Source organism: Elephantulus edwardii, unplaced genomic scaffold, assembly GCF_000299155.1.
Source record: "Elephantulus edwardii isolate Elephantulus edwardi_28Jun2011 unplaced genomic scaffold, EleEdw1.0 scaffold00009, whole genome shotgun sequence".
NCBI lineage: Eukaryota > Metazoa > Chordata > Mammalia > Macroscelidea > Macroscelididae > Elephantulus > Elephantulus edwardii.
The window spans coordinates 13,592,756-13,603,179 of record NW_006399759.1 but is presented as its reverse complement, the minus strand read 5'-3'; positions in this window follow the sequence as shown (position 1 = coordinate 13,603,179).

The following is a 10,424-nucleotide window of genomic DNA, read 5'->3' as shown; positions in this document are numbered from 1 at the left end:
GATGTTTTTAGTTTCAGTGTTTCTTGTTTGTTTGTTTGTTTATTTAATTGTCTCCTAGAGGTAGTCCCTCCAGAAATCATAATTGAGATATTTTAATATCCTGCCTAACTAACCTATAGTGTAAAGGAAAGAAAAGCCAAAATTAAGCCCCTATAGCCGATATTTCTCATCTACTAGGAAACAAGAAAAAGGTACAGAAAAGCTTTGTGAGGGACAGAGCACATACATCCTAAGTCCTGTTATTGTTGCTAGATGCAATAGAGTCAACTAAGTCTTACAGAGATCTTATGAACAACAGATAAAAACTTTGCAAAAGATAAAAAACAAGCAACCAAACTTGCACTCTTCCTATGTTCAAAGACAAGTTCAAATATACTGTCAGAATCACTGTGTTAACCCATCTTTTGAGGGTCTTCCTCTGAATTTCTATGTTTCTCAGCGTGACTTTTTTCCCAAAGATTGACCTTTGTGATACTAGCCCAAAGTATGTGAGACATTATATCATCATTTTCCCAAAAGAATTCTGGTTACACTTTCTCAAAGAAATATTTGTTTGCTCTTTTGGCAGTCCAAGTTCTATTCAATAAGTTTTTCTTTTCTCAGCAAGGTTTATAATCACATCAGTAGGGATCCTTAATAAAGACAGGAAATTGTCATTAAGCCTTGGATTTTAGGATGAAGGAGTTATTAGAGTAACCCAGAGACAACAAAGAGAAAAAATGACAACACTAAAAAAATTTACATACTCTCCCAACTTTTCTTGGTTGCTATAACCGTTCAACTTTGCCATTGCCACTGGAGCGAGATGGTATCTCATTGTGGTTTTGATATGCATCTCTCTTATTGTCAATGATTTTGATCATTTCTCAAATTGTTGGTCATCCAAATGTCTTCCTTTGTGAAAAGTCTTTTCAGACCCTTTAACCATTTTGTTATTATGCTATCAGTCTATTTCTTGTGGAAGCCCTTTAGAATTCTATAAAGTAAGAGTAAGACTTTTGCCTGAGATGTCATTGCCAAATGTTTTTTTTCCAAATTAATAGGTTTCCTCTTCACTCTATTGGAAAAATATTTTTTATGCAAACTGGGATTTAATCTTTAGAAGGTACCATTCACTGATGTTATCTTCTCCTGGTTGTAATTTAAGTGAGATTAAAAAATGGTACAAACACTCTGGAAGACAGTTTTGTGTGTCTTCAAAAAGCTGAACATAAGAAGTCCCTCTGATGTGTCATTCCACTGCTAGGGATATACTTCAAGGAAAATAGAATTGAGATAGAGAGATTTTACATAGATGTTCATAGTAGCATTAGTCATAATAGCAAGAAAATGGAAACAGCCCAAATAGAATGCTATGCATCATTCAGGAGTAAAGTAGGGTTTTTTGGGGTTTGGGTTTTTTGTTGTTGTTGTTGTTGTTTTTAAATACCATAGAACATGAGAGAGGCTAGAGACTCTTATGCTGAGCCAACTATCTTAGTCTTGTAAGCCCACATAAGACCATGATTATAAAAATAGAACGATAACTAGTAAGATATGTATAGAAGTCCAAAGGAGGAAGGGAGTGTTGGGTTGTGAGTGTAATAGAGGAGGGAAATCATAGTGTCAGAGTTTGGTGGGCAGTGACAGGGGATGAAGAAATTAGGGACGATCCAATGGAGACCTGAGAGAAAGAGGAAGTAGTAGGCATAGATCAATAGCTATTGATTTTGAAAACACACAATGTATGATAATGATCAGGTGAAACACAATTTGAATAAAGAAATGTGTGATCCAAAAGAAATACTAAATAAACACAATGATATCAGTTTGAGAACAAAAGTGTGTGTGATTTAGGCCATCCTCTTTCCAATCACTTGCTATCATTCTGAGAGTTGGACAATGAATAAGGATAACAGAAGAATTGATGACTTTGAGCTGTATTGTGGGAGAAGAGCAAACAAACAGATATATCTTGGAGAGGGTGTAGCCACAGTGCTTTTTGGAGGCAACAATGATGAGGCTTTGCTTCATATATTTTGGGCATGTTATTAGGAGGGGTTATTCCTTGGAGAAGGACATGATGCTGGCAAGGGTGGAAGGTCGGTGAAGAATAGAAAGACCCTCAACCAGGTGCACTGCCATAGTGACTGCCACAGGGGGCTCTAGTCTGTCTGGAAGTGTGAGGATGGCACATGACAGGACAGTGTTCAGATTCACTGTTCATAGGGTTGCTATGAGTGGCACTTGACATGAAGGCACTTAACAAAAACAGCAATACAAATTTTGTATGCAAACCAATATAAAATTGAAAAAAAATAAAAAGATAATAAAAAAGAGGTGAATTTTAGCTTCTATATTATCCAAAAATGACTGGAACAGCACATCAGCAGAGAACTGCCAGAAGTGCAGGAAGGGTTTCAAGGGGATCGTGGTACTAAGGATATTGTAGCTGATGTTAGATGGATCTTAGCTGAAAGCAGGGAATACCTGAAGAATGTCTATCTGTGTTTCATTGATTATGCAAAGGCATTTGACTGTGTGGATCATAACAAACTGTGGCTGACTCTGAGAAGAATGGGAATCCCAGAACATTTAATCGTGCTAATGCAAAACCAATACTTGGACCAAGAGGTAGTCATCAGAACAGAGCAGGGTAACATCGCATGTTTCAAAATTGGGAAGGGTGTACGTCAGGGATGTGTCCTATCTCCATACCTTTCCAACCTGTATGCAGAGCAGATTATCCGAGAGGCTGCGCTCTATGAGAATTGTGCCATCAGGATTGGTGGAAGATCTATTAACAATCTGCGTTATGCAGATGACACAACCCTGCTCACTGAAACTGAGAAGGACATCATGCACTTGCTGCAGAGGGTCAAGGACTGCAGCCTTCAGTATGGACCAAGGCTCAATGTCAAGAAGACAAAGATTCTCACCACTGGACCAGCATCAGGATGGATGGTGAAGAGACTGAGATTGTTCACACCTTCAGTTTGCTCGGCTCCATGGTCAACACTCTTGGCACCAGCAGCCAGTAAATAAAAAAACCATATTGTCATGGGAATGTCTGCTGTTAAGGACCTCTCTAAAGTACTGAAGAACAGCAGTGTCTCTCCGGAGACGAAAGTGCACCTGATATGGGCTATGTTATTTGCAATCACTTGTTATGCATCAAAGAGTTGGACAATGACTAGGGAGGATAGAAGGAGAATTGATGCCCTTGAGCTGTGGTGCTGGAGAAGAGTATTGAATGTATCCTTGACTGCCAAGAAAACAAAAGATTCATCCTAGAGAGGGTTAATCCAGGCTACTCCTTGGAGGCAAGAATTCTGGGGCTTCATCTGACATACTTTGTACATGTTGTAAGGAGAGACAGGTCCTTGGAGAGGGACATCATACTTGGTAGGGTAGAGGGACAGTGTAGGATGGGAAGACCCTCTATGAGGTGGATTGATTCAGTGACTGGAGTAATTGGTATGGGTGTGTCAGAGGCAGTGCGATTGGCACAGGATAGAACAGGGTTTAGGGCTGTTGTAAATAGGCTCGCTATGTGTCGCAAATGACTCGACAGCACATAACAACAACAATATATTAAAGAAACATAATAGACAGTAAACTATGACAACCTGTAAACACAGCCCAATTCCTAACCAAATAAACACAGAACCTCACACTTAGGAATATTTACCTTAGTACTACTACCTGGAACGTAATGTCAAATGCTTTACAAAACATTATAAAGTATACTAAAATGATCAAACAAACATGTATAGTCTGAGGAAAGAGAACAAGCATCATAGCCTGACTCAGACTCAGCAGAAACTTGGGAATTATTAAAATAGAAATTTAAGATAACTTCACTATACTATCTACTTAAAGTTTAAACATACAGTCATAGATGGGTAATGTAAAAAATAGACGAAAAAAAATCTCAGAAATAATGAAACAGTAATGATAGAAATGTTTAAAATCTAGCAATTCAAATGAAAGTATTTTTGATTGATGCATTACAAGATGAGACATAACTAAGAAAAGAATAAGCTAGCTTAAAGATATAAAAATAGAAACTTCCCAAACTAAAAATGCTGAAGATGGAGAGATAAAGAGAATATCCAGGAATTGTGGGCTAAGTATAAAAAATAAACAATAGTAACATTAGAAGTTAAATATTAGAAATTAAAAAATTAGATACTAAATAATAAATTTTTAATAAAAATCTAGGAAAAAATCCCTAAAATTCAGAATAATAATTGCAATGAATTTTCTAAAAGTTATGATTTACCCCAAACAAAGATCCAGATGTCTTTCAGTATAAATATTTTTTTAAAAATCCCAACCCTTCTTCACCTACAAATATTATATTTAAACTGCTGGGAGTCAAATACAAAGAGAAAATCTTGACAGAAACCAGAAGAAAGAAAAATATCTTACCTAGAGAGCAACAAGGATAAAAAATATACAAGTCTTGTCTTCAGAAAACATGCAAGCAAGAAGGGAATGGTGTAAAATATTTAATGTTAAGGGAGAAAAGTCACTAGAATCTTATATCAAGAGAAAACATCCTTTAAAAGCTAAGGAGTTAAAAAAAAAAAAAAGCTAAGGAGTTATAAAGGCTTTCTCAAAAAATTTTTAAGGAATCTCTTGCTAGTAGACCTGCCTTGTTAAAACTATAAAAAAAGGACATTCTTCACAGGTAAGAAAAGTGAAATAAATGAGAAATTCAAGTCTATATGAAAAAGGAAGAGCATTACAGAAGAACAAATGAAGATTAAAATAATCAGTGAAATGCAGATGAACAATACAATAAGGAATAAGCAGGAGGAATTGGAAAGAATAGGTTATAGATACCTGCACAGCTCATGAAGCTGTATAGTACCATTGTTTTAAAAGTGTTAAGATGAATTTTAAAAGCATATTCAAATTTTATAGTTCCTTTTAAAAACAGACTTAAAAAAATCATTCACCAACTTAAAAAAAAAAAAAAAAGAAAACGGAACACAATATATTCAAGTAAAACCAGAAAAGTGAGAAAAAAAAATGTGGATGGAATAAATAACAGCAATGACAAGACGTAACTGCAGATAAAATGGATCATCAGCTATTTAAAGAATCACTTTAAATTTGTATGGTCTTGACATATTAATTAATAAAAACTATTGTTTTTCTGTGCCATTGAGTTGCTTGCGACTCATAGCCACCCTAGGTACATACAGCATCCCTGAAACCGGCTCTATCCTGTGCCAGCTTACTGTCTCTAACACACCTTCTCTCTTTACCCCAGTCACCATATCAATCCATCTCATCAATGGTCTATTTCTCTTTCTCTGTCCTTTCTCCCTTGCAAGCATGATGTCCCTCTCCAAGGACTGGTCCCTTCTTACAACATGTTCAAAAGTATGTCAGACAAAACCTCAGGCCTTGTGCCCAAGGCACAGCCTGGCTTCACCTTTCTAGGATGAACCTGTCTATGATATATTCAACACTCTCTCCAGCACCACAGCTCAAAGTCATCAATTCTCTTTCTATCATTTCTAGTCATTGTCCGATCTCTGAAACAGCAAGCAATTGTAAAGACTATGACCTGGATCAGCATCTTAGTCTCCCGGCTGACATTGTTGTTTGTCGGTACTCTAGAGAGTTCTCTGACAGCACACTTTCCCAGTACAGTTTGTCTCTTGATTTCCAGGCTGCTGGTATCAAAAGTGTTAATTTTGAAGCCAAGCAAGCTGAAGTTGTTAACAATCTCAATCTCCGTACAACCTATCATAATGCTGCCAATTGGCCCAGTGGAGAGTTTTCTTGATGTTGAACTTCAATCCATATTGAAGTCCTTGATCTTCTGCAGCAAGCACTTCATGTCCTCCCCAGTTTCAGCAAGCAGGGTTGTGCCAAATAGAAACTATTAGAATTGCTTAAAAACAAATGAAAGGCAAAACCAGAATCTCACTACAGTCAAGAAAGAAGCAGAGATTGTGGTTTGTACTTTGGGCTAGAAATTCCTGTGCGTACAGGGCAAGACTAAGAGTGAGTTTGAAACTGAGATATGGCACAAAGGGCCAGAGATCAGTGTGAGATAGAGGTAAACTAAGACTACCACCCCATAAAAGCAGAGCCCAGCACCACAACTCAGGATTATTAGGAGGAGGCAAAGTGAAGTGAGAATACACATAATTGACAGAAATAAAACTAAAGTCAGCCCAGTCTCTGGCCAAACCCAAAGTCTTAAGGCACGGTCCAGAGCCATGAGGCTGAAGTTCAAAAGACAAACCCCAAGTCTTAAGGCACAGTCCAGAGCCATGAAGCTGAAGTTCAAAAGGCAGTCTGCCTGTGAGTTATGTTTGAGAAGCTGTTCTGTTCTAATATGTTGTATCTTTAGTGTTTCCAACCTGAATGGTTGTAACTTCTGACTGCTCTAGTAAATACATTATTGTGAGAGAAATAAAGAAAAATCAGATAAACAAGATTCAATTATACCTTTTCTGCATGAATTTTACTTTAACAGAGAAGTATTAGTACAAATATTATAAAGAAAAATCTAGCATAACAATAAATAAAACTGTGGAAGCTATATCAATTTGGATAATTTAGCATTTAAAAGGATATTACATAGTAATAAAAAGTCAATTTTCAGTAAGAAACAACAGTCTTGATTGTGATGTGAGCCAAAGATTGAAAAGACTCTAAAGAAAAACAAAATTCAGTATCAAAGATTTATATATAGTCTTAGGAGTAAACTAACAAATTTAGCAAGCAGAAATGCAGTAATTAAATAGTTTAACTAGACAGTAAATTCAACCAACTGTACTTAATTGACTTTTGCATAATCATAAAAAATCAGAATCATGTAGAATATTCACCAAGATGAATATCCTGCACCTTAAAAGAAATTTCCACAGGTATGTCACACATTGAAATGATACAATATAGTATCAGGCTGCATTGAGAATAAATTAGAAAGTTGTTTGTTGTTATGTGCTGTCAAGTTACTTTAGTGACCCTATGTACAATAGCCCTGAAACCTGCTCTATCCTGTGCCAACTCCACTGTTTCTGGCACACCTTACCCTCATTATTACCTCAGTCACTAGATCAATTCAGCTCACCAATGATCTTCTCTTTCTCTGTTCTTCCATTCTTTCAAACATGAAAGGAGTAACAAAATATACTTCAAAAATCTTAAAATATTTGAAGATTAAACACATAACTTCTAAATAATATCTGGGTCTGAGAAAAAAACCTCAAGAAAATTTTTAAGTATTCGGAAATAAAGGAAAATGTAACATATTAAAATTCACTGTACCTCATGAAAACAGTGTTTAGAGAAAAAAGTGTACAGCATTGAATGGATACAATTAAAAAGAGGGGGATCTAATATTAATAATTGAAGTTTCTGCTTTAGGAAACTAAAAGCAGAAAAACATATAAATTCAAATTAAATAGGAAGAAAAAATAACAGCCAAAAAAGCAGTGCAGAAGCAAAGGTAATTGATAATAATTTAAAAAAAAAAAAAGTAAGTAATTTCTCTTTTAAAGCTAGGGATTTTGACCATTCCTTCATCTGTTTGTTCATCATCTGAATGTCTTCTTTGGTAAAGTGTCTGTTCATATCTGATGCCAATTTTGTGATTGGGTTGTTTACCTTTATCTTCTTGAAGTGCTAAAGTTTTCTTTAAATTCTAGATATAAGTCCTTTATCAGACATGTCTTTACCAAATACTTTTTTCCCCTCCAATATGTGGCTTTCCTATTCACTCTGTTGAAGAAGATTTTTGATGTTCATAAGGATTTGATTCTTAGAAGATACTATTCATCGATTTTATTCTGTCCTGGTTGTAGGTTTTTCAGGGTGCTTGGGAGACTGTTCATATTGTGGATTAGGGCTTCTAGAATTCTTCCAAGCTTTTCTCTGATGAAATTTATAGTCCTTGATTTTACTTGTAGGTCCTTGATTCCATTTGAGTTGGTTTTTGTGTATGGTGTTAAATGTGGATCTTTTTTTAGTTTTCTGCAGATAGTTTTCCAATTTTGCCAACACCATTTGTTAAAGAGGCTTTCATTTCTCCACTGAATTTATTTAATCTCCCTGTCAAAAATCAGTTGACCATAGGTAGATGAACTGATTTCTTGGTTCCCAATTCTACCCCACTGATTTATGTCTCTATCACTGTACCAATAACACACTGTCTTGACCACTATGACTGTGTAGTAGGATTTGAGATCAGAGAGTGAGATACCTCCTACTTTGTTTCTCATTTTTAACAGTGCTTTTCTTGTTTGGGGTCTCTTTCTATTTCAGATGAAACTGGAAGTTGCATTTTCCATTTTGTTGATAATGAAATTTGTATTTGTATTGAGATGAAATTGAATTTGTAGATTTCCTTTGGTAGAATTGTCACTTTTACAATATTGAGTCTTGCTATTCAATAGCAAGGTATATTCTTCCATTTCTCCAGGTCCCTTTTTGTTTCTTATAATACTTTGTAATTTTTTTTGAAAAGGTTTTGTGTTTCTAGTTAGATGTACTCCCAAGTGTATAATCTCGTTATTAGCTACTGTGATGGGTATTATTTTTCTTAGCTCTAGCCCTGAATTATCCTTGTCATTGTAGAGAAATCCAACTGAAAGAAAATAAAGAAATGGAAAAATGGAAGAAACCAAGAAATCAAACACTCAGAAAGAAAACTACTGGAATAGTAACTAATTCAGCAATAAGGCAGAATATAAGATCAATATACAATAGAGTCTTCTAAGGATACTATCATATAATCTGTATATTTCTTTCTCTTATTTTATTATTATCACTAAGATTTCCAATACAATATTTAATAGGAGATCTGATAATGAGAATCCTTGCCTAGTTCCTGTTCTCAAACGGAATGGCTTTAATCTCATTCCATTGAGAATGATGATGTTGGCGCTTGGTTTTGCATATATACTTTTTACTATGTTGAGGAATTCCCCTCTATTCCTATTTTGTTGAGTGTTTTAATCAGAAAAGGGTGTTGGATTTTGTCAAAGGACTTTTCTGCATCAATTGATAGGATCATGTGGTTCTTGTTTTTTGCTTTGTTACTGTGATGAATTACACTGATTTTTTTTTTTCTTATATTGAACCATCATTGCATACCTGTTTTGAATCCTGCTTGGTCATGGTGAATTTTTATGTATGTATGTATGTATGTATGTATGTATGTATGTATGTATGTATCTATTTATTATGTACTGTTGGATTCTATTGGCCAGGATTTTATTGAGGATTGTTATACCTATGTTCATGAGAGATGTTGGCGAAGAGTATTCTATTTTGGCGGTGTCTTTATCTGACTTTGATATCAAGGATATGTTCGCTTCATAGAATGAGTCTGGGAGAATTCTATCTTTTCTATTTTCTGAAATATTATATGTAGAATTGGTGACAATTCTTCTTTGAATGTTTGATAAAATTCACTTATAAAACCATCTGGTCCAGAGCTTTTTTTTTTTTTTTTGTCAGAAGTTGTTTTATTAACTTTTCCATTTCTTCTTTTGTAATGGGTTTGTTCAGATGTTCAATTTCAGTCTGTGTCAGTTTAGGTAAGGTTGTGAGTTTCTAAGTATTTGTTCCATTTCTACTAGGTTTTCACATTTGTTTGAATATAGTTTTTCATAATATTCAGCTGTTAACCTTTTTATTTCAGTTGGTTCTGTTGTAACACAAATCAAAACAACTATGAGATATCATCTCACCCCAGTAACAATGCCAATGTTTAATAAAGCAGCAAACAACATATGCTGGTGAGGTTGTGGCAAAACCGGAACCCTTATTCACTGTTGGTTGGAGTGTAAAATGGTGCAACCATTCTGGAAGATGGTTTGGCACTTTTTCAAAAAGTTGAAAATAGAAATACCATTTTACCCAACAATTCCACTACTGGGAATATACCCTAATGAAACCAGACCTGCAACCCAAGCAGATATATGCACAATCATGCTTATTACTGTGCTGTTCACAATAGCAAAAAGTTGTAAATAACCCAAGTATCAACCAACAAATGAATGGATAGTGAAGCTGTGTTATATTCACACAATGTAATATTATGCAGCAATGAAAAGCAAGGGAACTCATAATATTATACAAGATGGATTGACTTTGGAGGAGAACATCATGCTGAGTAAAATATTTCAGTCATAAAAGGACAAATAATGCATAATGTCACCATTATAAAACAGGACTGAAATGTTGGTTGAGGGGAAACTGAGTAAAGAGGGGATAAATAATGAACACTGCATTGAAATGGATGAGAGAATGATCAGTCTAAAATAAATATATGATTAAGAATCTCAGGAACAGGTTTGAGGCCTTGAGCAACAATGAGCATAGACCAAATGAGCTCTGGGAGGATATCAAGAAAATCGTACATGAAGAATGCAAAAGATCGTTACAAAGGATGAAAAAGAAGAAAA